This window comes from Salmo trutta, chromosome 4 (genome assembly GCF_901001165.1).
Source record: "Salmo trutta chromosome 4, fSalTru1.1, whole genome shotgun sequence".
Lineage (NCBI taxonomy): Eukaryota > Metazoa > Chordata > Actinopteri > Salmoniformes > Salmonidae > Salmo > Salmo trutta.
Genome location: NC_042960.1, coordinates 68,571,545 through 68,591,988, shown reverse-complemented (window position 1 = coordinate 68,591,988; position 20,444 = coordinate 68,571,545). Strand labels below are relative to the sequence as shown.

Sequence of the window (20,444 nt, the reverse complement as noted above, 5' to 3'; positions counted from 1 at the left end):
TTCTCCAGACCATTTCCGGAGACCTTCTCCCCTACCTCACCTCGCTCATCAACTCATCCTTGACCGCTGGCTACGTCCCTTCCGTCTTCAAGAGAGCGAGAGTTGCACCCCTTCTGAAAAAACCTACACTCGATCCCTCCGATGTCAACAACTACAGACCAGTATCCCTTCTTTCTTTTCTCTCCAAAACTCTTGAACGTGCCGTCCTTGGCCAGCTCTCCTGCTATCTCTCTCAGAACGACCTTCTTGATCCTAATCAGTCAGGTTTCAAGACTGGGCATTCAACTGAGACTGCTCTTCTCTGTGTCACGGAGGCTCTCCGCACTGCTAAAGCTAACTCTCTCTCCTCTGCTCTCATCCTTCTAGACCTATCTGCTGCCTTTGATACTGTGAACCATCAGATCCTCCTCTCCACCCTCTCCGAACTGGGCATCTCCGGCGCGGCCCACGCTTGGATTGCGTCCTACCTGACAGGTCGCTCCTACCAGGTGGTGTGGCGAGAAGCTGTCTCCGCACCACGTGCTCTCACCACTGGTGTCCCCCAGGGCTCTGTTCTAGGCCCTCTCCTATTCTCGCTATACACCAAGTCACTTGGCTCTGTCATATCCTCACACGGTCTCTCCTATCATTGCTATGCAGACGACACACAATTAATCTTCTCCTTTCCCCCTTCTGACAACCAGGTGGCGAATCGCATCTCTGCATGTCTGGCAGACATATCAGTGTGGATGACGGATCACCACCTCAAGCTGAACCTTGGCAAGACGGAGCTGCTCTTCCTCCCGGGGAAGGACTGCCCGTTCCATGATCTCGCCATCACGGTTGACAACTCCCTTGTGTCCTCCTCCCAGAGTGCTAAGAACCTTGGCGTGATCCTGGACAACACCCTGTCGTTCTCCACTAACATCAAGGCGGTGACCCGATCCTGTAGGTTCATGCTCTACAACATTCGCAGAGTACGACCCTGCCTCACACAGGAAGCGGCGCAGGTCCTAATCCAGGCACTTGTCATCTCCCGTCTGGATTACTGCAACTCGCTGTTGGCTGGGCTCCCTGCCTGTGCCATCAAACCCCTACAACTCATCCAGAACGCCGCAGCCCGTCTGGTGTTCAACCTTCCCAAGTTCTCTCACGTCACCCCGCTCCTCCGCTCTCTCCACTGGCTTCCAGTTGAAGCTCGCATCCGCTACAAGACCATGGTGCTTGCCTACGGAGCTGTGAGGGGAACGGCACCTCCGTACCTTCAGGCTCTGATCAGGCCCTACACCCAAACAAGGGCACTGCGTTCATCCACCTCTGGCCTGCTAGCCTCCCTACCTCTGAGGAAGCACAGTTCCCGCTCAGCCCAGTCAAAACTGTTCGCCGCTCTGGCACCCCAATGGTGGAACAATCTCCCTCACGATGCCAGGACAGCGGAGTCAATCACCACCTTCCGGAGACACCTGAAACCCCACCTCTTTAAGGAATACCTGGGATAGGATAAAGTAATCCTTCTACCCCCCCCCCTTTAAAGGATTTAGATGCACTATTGTAAAGTGTTTGTTCTACTGGATATTATAGGTGAATGCACCAATTTGTAAGTCGCTCTGGATAAGAGCGTCTGCTAAATGACTTAAATGTAAATGTAAATGGACTATCAATACAGATACTGTATGTAGAACCATAGTAAAGCCCAGTATGGACTATCAATACAGATACTGTATGTAGAACCATAGTAAAGTCCAGTATGGACTATCAATACAGATACTGTATGTAGAACTATAGTAAAGCCCAGTATGGACTATCAATACAGATACTGTATGTAGAACCATAGTAAAGTCCAGTATGGACTATCAATACAGATACTGTATGTAGAACCATAGTAAAGCCCAGTATGGACTATCAATACAGATACTGTATGTAGAACCATAGTAAAGCCCAGTATGGACTATCAATACAGATACTGTATGTAGAACCATAGTAAAGTCCAGTATGGACTATCAATACAGATACTGTATGTAGAACCATAGTAAAGACCAGTATGGACTATCAATACAGACACTGTATGTAGAACCATAGTAAAGCCCAGTATGGACTATCAATACAGATACCGTATGTAGAACCATAGTAAAGTCCAGTATGAACTATCAATACAGATGCTGTATGTAGAACCATAGTAAAGACCAGTATGGACTATCAATACAGATTCTGTATGTAGAACCATAGTAAAGTCCAGTATGGACTATCAATACAGATTCTGTATGTAGAACCATAGTAAAGTCCAGTATGAACTATCAATACAGATACTGTATGTAGAACCATAGTAAAGCCCAGTATGGACTATCAATACAGATACTGTATGTAGAACCATAGTAAAGACCAGTATGGTCTATCAATACAGATACTGTATGTAGAACCATAGTAAAGTCCAGTATGGACTATCAATACAGATACTGTATGTAGAACCATAGTAAAGTCCAGTATGGACTATCAATACAGATACTGTATGTAGAACCATAGTAAAGTCCAGTATGGACTATAAATACAATTACAGGACCACAGTAAAGCCCAGTATGGACTATCAATACAGGTACTGTATGTAGAACCATAGTAAAGCCCAGTATGGACTATAAATACAGTTACAGGACCACAGTAAAGCCCAGTATGGACTATCAATACAGGTACTGTATGTAGAACCATCGTAAAGCCCAGTATGGACTATCAATACAGATACTGTATGTAGAACCATAGTGAAGCCCAGTATGGACTATCAATACAGATACTGTATGTAGAACCATAGTAAAGCCCAGTATGGACTATCAATACAAAGTGACCATTTAGAATGAGGCCCAGTTCAATGAGAGGAAGTCTTAACAGAACTGGGGGATGACAGACACGAAGTGGGAGGGTGGAGATCTAATATTTTGTCACGTCCTGACCAGTAAAGGGGTTATTTGTTATTGTAGGACGTGGCAGGGGGGTGTTTGTTTTATGTGTTTCAGGGTTTGTTGGGATGTGTGTTTATGTAGAGAGGTGTTTGTTTAGAGTATTCCGGGGTTTTTGGTTATGTTCTATGTATTTTAGTTCTATGCTCTGTCTATGTTTTCTATGTTGTGAAATTTCCTTGTGTTGGCTGGTATGGCTCTCAATTAGGAACAGCTGTACTTAATTAACTCATCAATATATAAATATATATTTAAAGGCAGCTTAACGTCTATACAAATACACCATACTAGGTACGTACCCTTCAATCAGTAGAATCATTTTTGTGTACTCTAGAAAAGAACAAATACTTTTTTATTCAATAATAATTTAAGGTCAATAAAGGTTTTCTGCAAATAACAAAAACATAATGTAGTTTAGATAGATCCTGATCAGCAGGGTAATGGAGTACACAACTGTACCGTCTGCATATCTGCAGGTATTTCTGACAAACAATATTATTCATGTTTACAATATTGCTGTGTATTAGACATTCTAACATATAACATAATATCCAGATACTAAAAAATGTATATGCAACATTTGAACAACTTCGACCCCCCCTTTGAGTTATGATGTATACAACATGACGATACATTGGCTATTTAAGTATTCCTTTTTAATTTACATGTTTATAATACAAAAGTATGTTTTTAGAGGGGAGGGATATATTGTTTATGTTAAACTGTAGAGAACAAGAACCTTTGGTGAATCAAGGAGTCACTGATTGTCACGACTTCCGCAGAAGTTGGTGCCTCTGCCACGTCCTGACCAGTAAAAGGGTTATTTGTTATTATAGTTTGGTCAGGACGTGGCAGGGGGGTATTTGTTTTATGTGGTTCGGGCTATGTATTTAGGTAGAGGGGTGTTTGGTTTATGTGGTCCGGGGTTTGTTAGTCTATGTTCTATGTTAGTGTATTTCTATGTTCTGTCTACTCTATTGTAGTTCTATGTTTAGTTAATTGGGGTTGGACCGTCAATTGGAGGCAGCTGGTTATCGTTGCCTCTGATTGAAGGTCCTATAATTAGGAGTTTGTTTGTTTTGGGGGGATTGTGGGAGATTGTTCATAGCATAGCTGTGTGTTGCCTGCAAGACTGTTTATCGTCCATCAGTTTATTGTTTTTTTGTGTTTGTTTTGGTGAATCAAATGAGCATTCACGTACCCGCTGCATTTTGGTCCAATTCATACGACGGCCGTGACAGCCTCTCCTTGTTCGTTCGTCAGCGGTCGACGTCACCGGCTTTCTAGCTGCCAACCAATCTACTTTTCTTTGTCCATTTGTTTTGTCTTGATTGTACACACCTGGTTTCCAATACGTTATAATTTATTCCCTATTTAACCCTCTGGTTCCCACATGGTTTTGTGCATGTTTGTACTTTGTTAAGTGGTCGCTCTTTTGTGTCGAGCTGGATTGTTTTCCCTGTATGGAATGAGTTTGTGATTTATTCAAGTAAAGTACATTTTTTACTAAGTTCTGTGTCCTGCGCCTGACTCCGTCCTACCCGCTGCACACTGACACTTGACAGAGAGTGAGAGATAAACAGATCGGAGAGACACACTCTTGGCATTCTCTCAACCAGCTTCATGAGGTAGTCACCTGGAATGCACCTGGAATGCATTTCAGTTAACAGATGTGCCTTGTTACAGGTCAATTTGTGGAATTTCTTTACTTCTTGATGCGTTTCAGCTTGTGTTGTGACAAGGTATGGGTGGTATACAGAAGATAACCCTATTTTGCAAATACCAAGTCCATATTCTGGCAAGAACAGCTCAAATAAGCAAAGAGAAATGACAGTCCATCATTATTTTAAGACATGAAGGTCAGTCAATCTGGAAAATTTCAAGAAGTTTGAAAGTTCCTTCAAGTGCAAAAACCATCAAGCGCTACGATGAAACTGGCTCTCACGAGGACTGCCACAGGAACTAAGGACCCAGAATTACCTCTGCTGCAGAGGATAAGTTCATTAGAGATAACTGCACCTCCGATTGTAGCCCAAATAAATGCTTCACAGAGTTCAAGTAACAGACACATCTCAACATTAACTGTTCAGAGGAGACTGCGTGAATCAGGCCTTCATGGTCAAATTTCTGCAAAGAAACCACTACTAAAGGACACCAATAAGAAGAGACTTGCTTGGGTCAAGAAACATGAGGAATGGACATTAGAATAGTGAAAATCTGTCCTTTGGTCTGATGAGCCCAAATGTGAGATTTTTGGTTCCAACCGCAGTAGTAGACTACTATTAATGTGATGACATGCTATTTATCAAATCGATTACCTAATGTTTAATTATTATGTGATTAAATGAATCATGCAACAATTAACTCATTAGTAACCTGGGCACCACGGGAAAAGTTCATTTAACGAGTTACTGTTTCCCGAATTAACTCAAGAATATCAGAATATCGATATCATACCAGTCAATCAATCATAAGTTATTGTTTACCTCATATCAGTCTCATTCTGAACGTCATTAACTTCAAATCTGCACGAACCCTAGCCTAAATGAGGAATCAGCGATATACAAATTGGCTAAATTATTTATTTACAAACGAACTAAATAGTCACACAGAAATGCATAAACACACACACGCGGTATCGTTATTGGTTACTAACACAATGCAATGAAAGGACCCTAGTGGACTAAACCGATATGACAGCTTGTTACACAAAATGGCGGATTCAAAAGAGAGGGAAAGAGAGAGACAAAGGAATTCAACTATGGGGACGTTTGTAAGTTATGCTGTACTGAGCACCCTAACAACCACTCATTCAGATTTAGAAATGCAACCCATATATTTACACCTGGATGTCTTTGTCTGTCCCTCTGTTGAAACTCCTTTGATGTACGTCTCTGGTTGTCCACCAGAGTTTGCAACGTCTTTTGTAGTTGTAGTAGGCTTTTGTTCTGGAGTGTTCATTAAAATGGATACATCAAAGTTTCACACGGTGGGAGGAATTTGTTCTCCTCTTGTCTTCGGTCGAGTTTCCTTGAATATGTTACATGTACCAGCTGCAGCCTGGGGTCTAGTGAGTTTCTTCTTCTTGTGTATAGAGTTTCAGAGGGTATTACCATTTTCTGGTCTGGTAGTTTTAAACCATTTGCTTACGCTGTACTTTGGCTGGCCTAATGTAAATTCAACCGTTTGCAACACCCGGCTTACACCGTATGTAGGTTTGATGTTTCCTCATGTTTGTGCTCACCTGGGCGTTGCCACTGACTGAGAGTAAGTGAGTATGGAAAACAATCATCTCATCTAGAATGTTAAAATCACATTGTTATCTTCACAAAAGTATTATTATACTTCATCATTCATTTTATACAACAATTACTGTAGATGCAAACCTCATAACTGGGAAATGTACAGTATATATGTAGAACTATGTTTTGTAGGAAAGACTGTTTAGTATTTTTTCCTTAGAGGAAAAGAAGAATAGGCATTTTCCTCCTTTTCAGGGGCCTATTGTAACCCGACACCCCATCAGTCTCTCCCTTTCAGGGGCCTATTGTAACCCAAATCCCCATCAGTCTCTCCTTTTCAGGGGCCTATTGTAACCCGACAACCCATCAGTCTCTCCTTTTCAGGGGCCTGTTGTAACCCGATGCCCCCATCAGTCTCCAAATCCCTGTCTTCAAGCTGTGAGGCCTCAGACATCGCCTATTCCATGCAGGCTCTCCGTTTCCTTCAAGGTTTTGTATGTTTTCTTTTCCATGATAGATCAACCTTCTTGCCGTTCAGCCCAAGTTATTTCTTAAGGACAGAAGGGACCATCTATGTAAATGTTCACAATGGTGGAAAAACTGCTGTACTTGTTTCATCATATCAAGCACCTTAAACCAATCTCACCACTTGAAGCTAAAGACAGGCACAAAATAGATGACCTCCAGCTAACAGATTTGGTGGCATTTGCACTATTGAATTCAGAACAACCTTAAATTGTCCCTTTGCAGTCTGGACTTTATGCACTGAAGAGATTCTTATGGCTTTCAAATCATCTTGCCCGCAGACTTCCTCGTCCAATGCGTATCCCAGCAGGGTTGTCCCACTCAGGGCCTGTTAGATCTGACATAGAGCACGTCTTATCTTAACCTCTCTGGGCCAGTGGGACGCTTGTGTCCCACCCTAACCAACAGCCAGTGGAATCGCGTCGCGCGAAATGCAAAACCTCATAAATGCTATAACTTCAATTTCTCAAACATATGACTATTTTACACCGTTTTATAGATACACCTCTCCTGAATCGAACCACGTTGTCCGATTTCAAAAAGGCTTTACAGCAAAAGCAAAACATTAGATTATGTCAGCAGAGTACCCAGCCAGAAATAATCACACAGCCATTTTCAAAGCAACTAGATGCATCACAAATACCCAAAACACAGCTAAATGCAGCACTAATCTTTGACAACCTTCATCAGATGACACTCCTAGGACATCATGTTACACAATACATGCATTTTGTGTTCGATAAAGTTCATATTTATATATAAAAACAGCATTTTACATCGGCGCCTGACGTTCAGAAAATCTTTTCCCTCAAATGCTTCCGGTGAACTAGCGCTACAATTTACAAAATTACTATTCGAAAACATTGTTAAAATGTAATATTGTCATTCAAAGACTTATATATTAACATGTCTTGAATGCCATCGCTTTGCCAGATTTAAAAATAACTTTACTGGGAAATCACACTGCAATAAACGACGTGGTATGCCCAGAAAAATAGTCTAGGCTATACATGTTTTGAGCCATCTTGGAACGATCAACCATCAAAAATACTATTGTAAATAATCCCTTACCTTTGATTATCTTTATCAGAAGGCACTTCTAGGGATACCAGGTCCATAACAAATGTAGTTTTGTTCGAAAAAGTTAATAATTTATGTCCCAATAGTGTTAGCGCGCTCCGAAGGCTACTGAAAATGTACCGTGTGCGTAGGACTTGTCGTCAGGAATGAGCAAAAAATATATATTTAAGTTTGTTCAAACATGTCAAACGTTGTATAACATAACTCTTTTGGGTGTTTTTCAACTAGAGCTCCAATAAGATTCCATGGGGACATTGTCTTTCAAAACGTTTCGAAAAGGGAGAGTAGCCATGGGCGCCGACGTCACAATGGTAATGGCCCATCCCCTGTGACCAATATCAACAGCCTCTCTTTGGGTCAGTTACTACCATAGAAGACTCAAACCACTTTGTAAAGACTGGGGAAATCTAGTGGAAGCCATAGGAAGTGCTAAATGATTCACAACCCCCTGTGTGTTTCAATGGCAAATGTTTGAAGTGATATCCACACATCAGATTTCAGTTTCCTGTCAGGATTTGTCTCAAGGTTTTGACTGCCATATGAGTTCTGTTATACTCACAGACACCATTCAAACAGTTTTAGAAACTTTAGGGTGTTTTCTATCCAAATCAAACAATTATATGCATATTCTAGTTACTGGGCAGGAGTAGTAACCAGATTAAATCGGGTACGTTTTTTATCCGGCCGTGCAAATACTGCCCCCTATCCCCATTAAGCCATTCTCTCATACGCAACGCAGGAGAAAAACTCAACGTTTTTGGCTGAAAAAGGGTGATGAGGCAGCTGTTTGTGAAAATCTTCACTGTTGAATCGTCTGGTTGGAAATGTAACCCATAGGGCCTTCAGTCATATCAATCACACCATTAAAACAATCAGTTGCATCACAAAGAATGGCGTCGATGGTTTTGTCATTGTGGCCCAGACATGAAGGACACAATACACCTAGAATTGGTCTAGGATACATGTTTTCTGTAGTTTTCTGTGGTTTATCTCTCTTGAGGTTTCTTGTCACTCGTAGTGTTCACAGGTCTAACACTTACTTATACTCAGGCAGACCTACCCTGGAAATTACTTTTCATTCTACAAGGGGTCATAAGCTCACTACACAGCAGCTCTATTAATTAAATAAAAAAACTCCCAACTGTTTCAAATTTTCAAACACATTTTCTTTAAGTTCAACAAGATCACGACACCACACATCAATCACCAGGCCATTACTCTATATTACACACATCAACCACCAGGCCATTACTCTATAATACACACATCAACCACCAGGCCATTACTCTATAATACACACATCAACCACCAGGCCATTACTCTATAATACACACATCAATCACCAGGCCATTACTCTATATTACACACATCAACCACCAGGACATTACTCTATATTACACACATCAATCACCAGGCCATTACTCTATAATACACACATCAACCACCAGGACATTACTCTATAATACACACATCAATCACCAGGCCATTACTCTATAATACACACATCAATCACCAGGCCATTACTCTATAATACACACATCAACCACCAGGCCATTACTCTATAATACACACATCAACCACCAGGCCATTACTCTATAATACACACATCAATCACCAGGCCATTACTCTATAATACACACATCAATCACCAGGCCATTACTCTATATTACACACATCAACCACCAGGACATTACTCTATAATACACACATCAATCACCAGGCCATTACTCTATAATACACACATCAATCACCAGGCCATTACTCTATAATACACACATCAATCACCAGGCCATTACTCTATAATACACACATCAATCACCAGGCCATTACTCTATATTACACACATCAACCACCAGGACATTACTCTATAATACACACATCAATCACCAGGCCATTACTCTATAATACACACATCAATCACCAGGCCATTACTCTATAATACACACATCAATCACCAGGCCATTACTCTATAATACACACATCAACCACCAGGCCATTACTCTATAATACACACATCAATCACCAGGCCATTACTCTATATTACACACATCAATCACCAGGCCATTACTCTATATTACACACATCAACCACCAGGCCATTACTCTATAATACACACATCAATCACCAGGCCATTACTCTATAATACACACATCAACCACCAGGCCATTACTCTATAATACACACATCAACCACCAGGCCATTACTTTTTATTTCAAACATGTGCTTTACTTCAAAGAAACAGCTGCACTATAAAGTTACATTACACTAAATAGACACTACATACACACTACAATACACACTACAATACACACTACATACACACTACAATACACACTACAATACACACTACATACACAGTACACTACACACTACAATACAATACACACTACAATACACACTACAATACAATACACACTACACTACACACTACAATACACACTACATACACACTACAATACACCCTACACTACACACTACACTACACACTACAATACACATTGCACTACACACTACAATACACACTAAATACACACTACACTACACACTACAATAAACACTACTCTACACACTACAATACACACTACACTACACACTACAATCCACACTAAATACACACTACCCACTACAATACCCACTATAATACACATACTAAAGTCCCACAGGGCGGCGCACAATTTGCCCAGCGTCCGGGTTTGGCTGGGTAGGTCGTCATTGTAAATACGATTTTGTACTTAACTGACTTGCCAAGTTAATCAAAAGGTAAAACAATAGTGTGAGAACATCCAGACAGGATGTCCTTAAAAGGTCATAAACACAGAGCACAGGAAAAACTCATCAATCATTTTTTGACAGAAACCGTCTACTATATTCTCTCTGACAGCTAGGTGAGACAACAACATATTACAATTGTATCAAGTACATGTTCCCTCAACAAAGTATTTATCAACATTTTTACATATACATTTATATTTAGTAAATTTATCAAACCATAGTGCCTTCATACTGCTGATACCAATGTTGTCATTTAGCAGAGTCTTATCAAACCATAGTACTATCATACTGCTGATACCAATGTTATCATTTACCAGACAGTCTTATCAAACCATAGTACTATCAGACTGCTGATACCAATGCAGGATGAAACGGGGACACAACCTTACCAACCCCTATATAAAATGGAATAGAAAAATATGTATTATTTTACAACAACAATGTTTTCACAAATTACAGGTCTCAAAATAATCTTGTTACAAAATACATAGGATTGCAGTTCAGGCCAGTGAAATACATGCAGTCAGCTCTCTATGCCCGTTTGGTGAGCCACCATGCAGCTGGTGGGTCTCCAACCCAGCCACTATCTCAAGACTATGGACCTCTTGAGGAACTCTTTTGATGTAGTTTAAATTGGTATGGTGGCCAAAGACATGTCATTTATAGTTTTAATTGGTATGGTGGCCAAAGATATTTCAGTTATAGTTTTAATTGGTATGGTGGCCAAAGACAATTCAGTTATAGTTTTAATTGGTATGGTGGCCAAAGACATTTCAGTTATAGTTTTAATTGGTATGGTGGCCAAAGACATTTCAGTTATAGTTTTGATTGATATGGTGGCCAAAGACATTTCAGTTATAGTTTTAATTGGTATGGTGGCCAAAGACATTTCAGTTATAGTTTTGATTGGTATGGTGGCCAAAGACAATTCAGTTATAGTTTTAATTGGTATGGTGTCCAAAGATATTTCAGTTATAGTTTTAATTGGTATGGTGGCCAAAGACATTTCAGTTATAGTTTTAATTGGTATGGTGGCCAAAGACATTTCAGTTATAGTTTTGATTGATATGGTGGCCAAAGACATTTCAGTTATAGTTTTAATTGGTATGGTGGCCAAAGACATTTCAGTTATAGTTTTAATTGGTATGGTGGCCAAAGATATTTCAGTTATAGTTTTAATTGGTATGGTGGCCAAAGACATTTCAGTTATAGTTTTGATTGATATGGTGGCCAAAGACATTTCAGTTATAGTTTTAATTGGTATGGTGGCCAAAGACAATTCAGTTATAGTTTTAATTGGTATGGTGGCCAAAGACATGTCATTTATAGTTTTAATTGGTATGGTGGCCAAAGATATTTCAGTTATAGTTTTAATTGGTATGGTGGCCAAAGACAATTCAGTTATAGTTTTGATTGATATAGTGGCCAAAGACATTTCAGTTATAGTTTTGATTGGTATGGTGGCCAAAGACATTTCAGTTATAGTTTTGATTGGTATGGTGGCCAAAGACATTTCAGTTATAGTTTTGATTGGTATGGTGGCCAAAGACATTTCAGTTATAGTTTTAATTGGTATGGTGGCCAAAGACATTTCAGTTATAGTTTTAGTTGGTATGGTGGCCAAATACATTTCAGTTATAGTTTTAATTGGTATGGTGGCCAAAGACATTTCAGCTTTAATTTTGACTTAAAGAGAAACTTCAGAATTTTGGCAATGAAGCCCTTTATCTACTGACCCAGAGTCAGACGAAGCCCTTTATCTACTGACCCAGAGTCAGATGAAGCCCTTTATCTACTGACTTAGTCAGATGAACTTGTGGAAAACATTTGTGGTGACAGAAATTAACTGAGGTACAAGGTAATTAAGTAAGATGACATATAGTTAGTCTTCAAGGTACTAAACTGAGTGATTGTGTGAAGAAGATACAATGAAGAAAACATTGTGCCAGTAAATCTGAATTAGAACAGCGTGTCATACAAGTTCCTCTTCCTGGTCCTCTGTCTAAACCAAATGTTGTAGGCAGAGTGCAAAAAGAGCTTCTGGGTAGGGGCAGCGTCCTGTTGTTGAGATAGAAGTCACGATAACAGCTCAGCATTAGGGTTGACCACTGAGATGTGTCAGTTCTCAGAAACATGTTCCTAGAACTCAAACCACGCCCTGACCACACCGAGAGTTTCAACTAATAGCTGAGCTGAGCATGATTCAGCTTAACCCCTGAAATGAGCCTTTTGCAAACTGCTTGTGTAAGATGGTGACACTTGAATCTCATGTAAAAGAGTGTCTATATAAGAGAGCTGTTGTTCCTGAATCATTGGTCTCTCTACCATGCACCCTGAGTGATGGTTGACCTCATGTCTCCACATCTTAATACAGCTGTTGTTACTGAATCATTGGTCTCTCTACCGTGCACCCTGAGTGATGGTTGACCTCATGCCTCCACATATTAATGCAGCTGTTGTTCCTGAATCCTTGGTCTCTCTACCATGCACCCTGAGTGATGGTTGACCTCATGTCTCCACATATTAATACAGCTGTTGTTGAAAGATTCTTCAGTCTCTCCCCTTTCTGGTTAGAATTTCTACAACACATTTTTATGTCTCTGCGTGCAGTTTTTAAGAGACCGCCTGTGATTATGCTCTGAGGAGAGCTAGGTATTTTATTTAGTATTTTGAAATCCTTTTGAAAGTGATTTGTAAACATTTAAAAAAAATAAAACTCCATGACATTTTCCTGTTTAAACCAGTCCTTTACCTCCATTGTCCTGGTCCTGAAAACACCCTAAAGACAAGAGTATTCTACTACCAGGGATGGACAGACATTACTACATACAAATACAATATTCAGATACAAAATACCATAAACATCAATGTATCAAATTAAACTACTAAATACTTGCATTTTGTAATGTATATAATTACATGTAATGTATTTAATTTTATATACAAAATATATTTGGAAGTGTCCGGCCCGTACAGCAACAAGATTCTCAGTAACGGTTAAAAAAACGTTTTTCTTGCTTGTTGACAGTGATACTGTATGTTGTTATCTACCTTAGTTGAGCAAGTCACTCTGGCGAAGCTAAATTACTAAAATATGAATGTATATGTGATAATTAACATACCAAATAAACTGCAAAGCACACTGGATATTATTATTGGTCTTGTTTCGGGACAGAGCTCATTAGAATAATACTCAACATGCTTTGCATATTATTAATTTTACATTTACATTTTAATCATTTAGCAGACACTCTTATCCAGAGAGACTTTCAATTAGTGCCGTCATCATAAGACAGCTAGGTGACAAAACAATATATTACTAACATATCAAGTACATTTTCCCTCAACAAAGTATTTATCAACATACTTCCTTATCAAAGAAAGTCATACCTCCTTATCAAAGAAACCACACCCCCTCTACATACAGATTACACAGTCCAGTAGGAAACCACTCCCTGTCCTCTGGTGTAGAGTTACATGAAACAGAAAGTCATCTTTCACACTGAACAGAAAGTCATCTTTCACACTGCCATTGCTTAACCTACAGGAGAGAGCACCAAAATGGCAGAGAATCAGGAACTGTTCTGTTGTTCCATCTGTCTGGATCTACTGATGGATCCGGTGACTACTGCCTGTGGGCACAGTTACTGTATGGGTTGTATTAAAGAAAGCTGGGATCAGGATGTTCTGAAAGGTGTCTACAGCTGTCCTCAGTGCAGAGAGACCTTTACCCCAAGGCCTGTTCTGAAGAGAAACACCGTTCTGGCTGAAGTGGTGAAGAAACTGAAGAAGACAGGACTCCAGGCTGCTCCCCCTCCTGCTCAGTGCTTTGCTGGACCTGGAGATGTGGCGTGTGATTTCTGCACTGGGACCAGAAAGCAGAAAGCCCTCATGTCCTGTCTGGCATGTCTGGCCTCTTACTGTGAGACTCACCTCCAATCTCACTATGAATCTCCTGCTTTGAAGAAGCACAAGCTGGTCAAAGCCACCGCACAACTACAGGAGAAGATCTGCTCTCATCATGACAAACTGCTGGAGGTTTACTGTCGTACCGATCAGCAGTGTATCTGTTATCTGTGTACAATGGATGAACATAAAGGCCATCATACAGTGTCAGCTGCAGCAGAGAGGACTGAGAAACAGGTAAGACCAGAACAACTTGTTGGTAACTGTCTGATAAACAAAGAATTAAAGATACAGTAGGAACCAAGGCTGTTTGAATATGAGATCATTCAAATGAAATAGATCCACAAATATGAACACAAACCTTGAGTGTATAGATATGTTAACCCAGATTCTCCAAATGTATCACCATTTTTAAAGTCAAACACTATTATCATTCTGAATTCCCTTTTCTGAGTCCAAAGTTCAGCCTCAACCCCTTAATACATGTAGGCCTACCATAAAAACTATAGTCATTCACATAGCAACATAATATAATATTGTAAAGGGACTTCCTCAGGATTGTAGACCTTCCTCTCTACGGGTCCTATGTCACATTACTATACTATTGATCTACTGGACAAATAAAGCTTGATAGCTCATTGAAGAGTGATTCTCCACAGAGACAGCTGGGGATGAGTCAGCAGAAGGTCCAGCAGAGATTCCAGGAGAGAGAGAAGGAGCTGAAGGAGCTCCGACAGGCTGTGAAGTCTTTCAAGGTGAGTATTGTTGACCAGAGGAGACACATCATTTTACCTGTCTCCTCCAATGAGAGAGAGAGATTGAGAGAGAGAGAGAGAGAGAGAGAGAGAGAGAGAGAGAGAGAGAGAGAGAACCTTCTCCAATCCCACTATGTCTGGACCCCTTTCAGAGAATTGACTGCTTAATGTAACTGATTGGATATGAACCCAGGTCTACCGTGGGATAAACCAACATATTGACCATTACATCAAGAGAACATTCCCTATTGGGCCGACACTGATTTAGAAGTCGCAGGCGGGGCTACCTCATCACATAACCATGAGTAACCATGACTGACTCATGTCCCCTATACATTAACATGGAGCTCTCTCTCTCTCAATTCAATTCAATTCAAAGGTCTTTATTGGCATGGGAAACATATGTTTACATTGCCAAAGCAAGTGAAATAGATCATAAACAACCAGAAATGAACAGTAAACATTCAACTCACAAAAGTTTCAAAGGAATAGAGACATTTCAAATGTTATAATTTAAGAGCAAACAGAGAGAGCCGTGCGCCAGACTGAGTTCTGGAGGTGAAATGGAAATGAATGAGGGAGAGTTAAGTGAGGTAGAAGGTGTGGAGAAGAGCTCAGAACCAGAGACGTATTTGGTCATATGAGATTTGACTTCAGAAGAGTTCCAGGGTGTGTTGAGTGGTGGTGTCCCGTCCTCCCAGGTCGTTGGCCTGGTGCAGGAGCAGATAGGGCCAAAATAGTGGAATGGGGTAGTGGGTTTTTAATGAGTGTAGGGTTAGTTGGCATGGTGCAGGAGCAGATAGGGTCAAAGTAGTGGAATGGGGTAGTGGGTTTTTAATGAGTGTAGTGTTAGTTGGCATGGTGCAGGAAAATATAGGGTCTAAGTAGTGGAATGGGGTAGTGGGTTTTTAATGAGTGTAGGGTTAGTTGGCATGGTGCAGGAGCAGATAGGGTCAAAGTAGTGGAATGGGGTAGTGGGTTTTTAATGAGTGTAGGGTTAGTTGGCATGGTGCAGGAGCAGATAGGGTCAAAGTAGTGGAATGGGGTAGTGGGTTTTTAATGAGGGTTAGTTGGAATGGTGTTTTTTTATTAGAAAAATATGAGATGTTCCTTTTCCCATTTTGTATGACAAAGTAAAATAGATTTATATTATTGTCCAGTTGGGGGCGATAATTCAACATAATGGATGCCAACCGCCGTTAAACTCCAAAGAAGAAGAAACGTTATATTATGTCTATGTACAGTGTTGTAACGATGTCTCTCTCTCTCATTCCATCACTTTCGTGGTAGTTGGTTGTGTGGGTCTCTGGTTGTGAATGGGGTGCTGACAGACAATCGTTGATGGATGTTTATAGCGCTCTGATCAGGACGACAATTGATTACGGGTGTATAGTTTATGGAACAGCGGCAAAGACTTAAGCTGGACAGAATCCAGTATATAGCTTTAAGGATATGTATTGGTGCATTTAAATCAACATCTGTATGTGTCTTACTAGTGGAGGCAGGTGAGATGCCTTTGGGTTTACAGCGTAATAAATTGTCATTAGCTTATTGGGTTGAAAGGCTGTGAGGTTGAACATCCCACTGCTTCTGATATAGATGACTGTTGGGAATATACTAGTAGACAAGGCAGTGGTTTTGGTTGGACAGTTGTAGGTATCAATGTTATTATGGAGAAATGAGAGAATGGGGGTAGTAGTGAGATTCTGCTGGGTCCCAGCACATTCAGGTGTGGAAGGGAATGAAATTGTAGACCAGTTATCTAAAAGAGCTTTATAACAAGATATAATATATATTAATGTTCCACTGGGTAGAGGTGAGGACAAATGTAAGATCAGAGACATTTTGATAGATGTGTGGCAGAAGAGATGGGACTCTGAGCACAAGGGACGGCATTTATATGTCCTCTAAAGATCGGTGGACCAAGGTTCAAAGGTCAGATTAGGAAGGAAGAGGTGGTGTTTACACGATTGTGTTTAGGACATTGTACATTGAACTGGTCCTTACATCTGGTTGGCAGCATGTGAATGGTTTGTGTCTGGAGGGTATTGTCAATGAAACGGTGGAGCATGTGTTGTTATGTTGTTGTAAGGATGTTGAAGAGAGGGAAAGATTGAAGTGTAGGGTCATTGAGGTTGGATGGGGTTGGGGGGGTTGGAAGGGATTTGGGGGATGGGGGAGGGTCTATTAGAAGTTACAAGGACTCTTTTTTATTTTCTCAGAAGTACTGAGTTAGGTAGGAGGATTTAGAAATGTGCTGCCATCTATTGGAATTATCAGTACTGAATAAAGTGTATATCCTTACTAAAGTAGTAATTACTCAGAATTGCAAAATATAAAGTTTTATAGTTCATCTTATAACTAACAGCTGGGTCTAGCTCTGCTCTGGGGCAGGCTACTGGAGGGGGGACCAGGAGGGAGGAGAGTAGAGCAGGACCAAGCGGTGTTCTGTACCTGCCTGTCCAGGAGGGGGGACAAGGCCTGGTGGACATGGAGAGCAGGGTGGCAGTGTTCTGACTCAATGAGGTGCAGAGGCTACTGTACCTACTGTCTCTCTCTCTCTCTCTCTGTTTGTCTCTGTCTCTCTCCTGCTCTCTCTCTGTCTCTCGCTCTCTCTTAACAGCGCTCTGCACAGGCAGCAGTGGAGGACAGTGATCAGATCTTTACTGAGCTGATCCGTTCCATTGAGAGAAGGAGCTCTGAGGTGAAGGAGCTGATCAGAGCCCAAGAGAAGGCTCAAGTGAGTCAAGCTGAAGGACTCCTGGAGCAACTGAAGCAGGAGATAGCTGAGCTGAGGAAGAGAAGCACTGAGCTGGAGCAGATCTCACACACAGAGGATCACATCCATTTCCTCCATGTAACTAAACTGCCTTGTTACATGTGATATGAAATTAACTTAATGTGAAACTATTCATCTCAATCATTATGTTGTCCTGTCTGTCTCTCTGTCCTTGTCTCTCCCTCTCTCTGTCCGTCCCTCTCTCTCTCTGTCCCTCTCTTTCTCTGTCCGTCCCTCTCTCTCTCTCTCTCTCTCTCTCTCTCTCTCTCTCTCTCTCTCTCTCTCTCTCTCTCTCTCTCTCCAGAGTTATCAGTCTCTCTCCAGTATCAGTGTATCTTCAGACTTACCCAGCATCGTTGTCCGTCCTCTTCAGTACTTTGGAGATGTGAGTAAGACTGTCTGAACTAAGAGAGAAACTAGAAGACGTCCTTAAAGGAGAATGGACCAAGATCTCCACTACAGGTGTGTTGAAAACAATAAGAACATCAACTTTAGACCATTGAAAGTTCCCTACTAGTCATATACATGTGGAATATGGTATGATGATAACATTCCCTCTCTCTGTCAATGTGTTTGTGTGTCTGTAGTGAATATAGTGGATGTTGTACTGTCTCCAAAGCCCAAGACCAGAGAACAGTTGTTACAATGTGAGTCTCTTTATTGTGAAGTAACTAACAGTCTCTTTTTACTGACACTCCTAACAATCCCTCTAGAAATATATAGCAATAGTAGATCTAATCAAAGACTGGGTATCTATCTGACTCCTCATATTTCTCTGATTTGATCTCTGCTGTGCTCTAATCAAAGACAGGGTAGATACAGTATCTGACTTAACTTATTGTTCTGACTCCCCTCATTGGTCTCTGCTCTGCTCTTCTCCCAGACTCCTGTCAACTCACACTGGACCCAAACACAGCATGCACATACCTCTCTCTGTCTGAAGGGAACAGAAAGGTGACCTATACAGACCAAGTCCAACCATATCCTGACCATCCAGACAGATTCACCAACTACTGGCAGGTTCTGTGTAGAGAGGGTCTGTCTGGACGCTGTTACTGGGAGGTGGAGTGGAGTGGGGAGTGGGTTTACACAGCAGTCTCATATAAAGACATCAGCAGAACAGAGAGAGGTGGTGGATTTGGATACAATAACAAGTCTTGGAGTTTACTGTACTATAGAGGTCGTTATTGTTTCAGACACAATAACGTTGAGACTGAAGTATCAGGCCCTTAGTCCTCCAGAGTAGGAGTGTACCTGGATCACAAGGCAGGTACTCTGTCTTTCTACAGTGTCTCTGACACAATGACCCTCCTCCACAGAGTCCAGACCACATTCACTCAGCCCCTCTATCCTGGGTTTTGGCTTACTGGTACTGTTGAGCTGGTTAAACTGTAGAAGGGTCCACATAGATACTAGTCATGCTGGTGGTGATGGTCCCCAGATGTGATGATTCATTCTACTCTGTTTTATCTACAATGATTTAACTGATTTGATCTTCAGATGTTATGAATTAAAATTCAATGTATTGATATTTTTTTAAGTGCAATGTTTGATCTTGTACATTTCCATGAATCATGATGTATGGTGTTGATGTATATTGGTTGTCATTCAGAACTATTGATATGTTTTCTCAGTTGGTTCTCTGTCTCTATGTAATTCTCCTCAGTATCATTGATCAGCTTGTAGGCTCGGCCCTAATTGATGTGTTCTCTGTCACCTGGAGCTGCATGGAAAATGGTCCAGGGACAAAAGGACAATTCAGGACTAGTCAGCCCAGTACAAGCTGGAACCACTTACTTTCTACTAAAGTATATGGTCTGGTTTCCCAGACACAGATTAATCCTAGTCCTGGACTAAAAAGTATGTTCAATGTAGATGTCCAGGAAACCGGCCCTAAATGTGTCATCTTTCATCCTCCCATACTGCTCAGTCCAACAACATTAAACCTGTCCAGCAGGTGGTGCTATTGACCAAACAATAAAACCAGCAGATATCTTGACTTGCCACTCAGTATATCAGTAATGTTCAGAATAGTACTTTAATATCATTGGAGATTGATGGTCTTTTTAATCCACTATCCAGAGTCAGGAACAGATGAAGTTAGGTCTGCTACTGTTCAGTGATTAAATATGATTTATGGTGATGGGAAATAAAAAATACAACACTAAACTTCATCTAGTAATAGTTTTCATTTGTTATTTAAACCAAGGTGTGTCTTTAACTTGTAAATGGATTGTGTGGAGGTGAGCTAGTGGTGTGGCTGATAGAATAGAATGAAAAGGGAGGAGGGGAGGAAGAGGGGAGGAGTGAAGGGCTGTTCAAGAAACCAGATGAGGAAGAGAAAGATGTTCAGGGGAACGACTGTCTCTGTTCCAAATGGTTCCCTATTCCCTACGTTGTGAAACATGTGATCCAAAGATGAAAGCTGAGACTATTTAACTGTATAATAGAACAATCCTTA

The 20,444-nt window shown here is 40.9% G+C and overlaps 1 pseudogene; it reads left to right on the top strand.

Moving 5' to 3' along the window:
- The first annotated feature begins 13,887 nt into the window (after positions 1-13,887).
- Positions 13,888-19,510, top strand: LOC115191465 (tripartite motif-containing protein 16-like; annotated as a pseudogene).
- Positions 19,511-20,444: the final 934 nt, after the last annotated feature.